The following is a 986-nucleotide window of genomic DNA, read 5'->3' as shown; positions in this document are numbered from 1 at the left end:
GCACCTGCCCTTTTAGTGGTCTCTGCACGGCCCTGTATGTGAGAGTCACCTACCGGTTCGGGATAAATCCATTATCCTGTCTCTGGTCTATTTCCCCTTTTCAAAAGAAACTTTCCAAAGACATCTATTTCTTACTCATTGTGGGCTCAATATCGGCGCGCAAGATGTAACTGAGAGAATCCGGTTAAAGGATTTTCAAAATAAAAGATCCTCCAGACTCAGATAATGGATAAAACGAAAATATTTATTTCTTGTGCGGATCGGTACCGGTCCGCGGCCCGGTATGACTGCTGTAAAGTATTCACATTCTTGAGAGGCCATTTTTTTCTCTCCTTATTACTTCTTTCTGTTCTTTTTTTCGACTGTTCTTAGAAAATGTTTTGGAATTTGATTGATCTGATATGTCTGTAGTAAATTCAAAGATCTAAACCTGGAGAAAAATGTTATTTTTCTTTCACTTCTTTCTACTTGTTTTCAATCATTTTATCAAATTTATGTTCCCCTTGCAGTCGACAGTTTGAGTGAAATTCTGTTGTTCTGAATAATATCTAGAAGGACTCGTTTTAAAGGTTTTCTTGGTTGCAGTGGCCTTTATGTGAGAGTAGTGTCCCAAAAAAGTGGGTAATGAGAGAGAAGGAAGACATGAGGCAAAGATCAGGACTCGAACCTGCAGCGGCCATGCTGGGGACCACAGTCATATACAGTCTATCCCTGCTCCATAGCAGATCACTCATTCATTTTCAGAAAGGAATTCTCTGTAATCAGCACAGCAACATTTGATAGTTTCAAATGTTGCTGTGACTGTTTAACACACATCATGTTTGTTGGTTTTCCACAGGGGTGAAAGTAAGGGGGTACGGCAGGGTACTGCATACCCCTAAAATATTTAGCGGGGGTACGTAGCACCTGCAAGAGAGGGGAGCAGCTGTCTGCTGTAAAGAATCAACGGGTTCACTGTGCAGCCATGTTGCACCCACTAATCAGCC

Source organism: Poecilia latipinna, unplaced genomic scaffold, assembly GCF_001443285.1.
Source record: "Poecilia latipinna isolate Pla-1442-1.1 unplaced genomic scaffold, P_latipinna-1.0 Scaffold4159, whole genome shotgun sequence".
Lineage (NCBI taxonomy): Eukaryota > Metazoa > Chordata > Actinopteri > Cyprinodontiformes > Poeciliidae > Poecilia > Poecilia latipinna.
Note: the sequence above shows the minus strand (reverse complement) of the source record.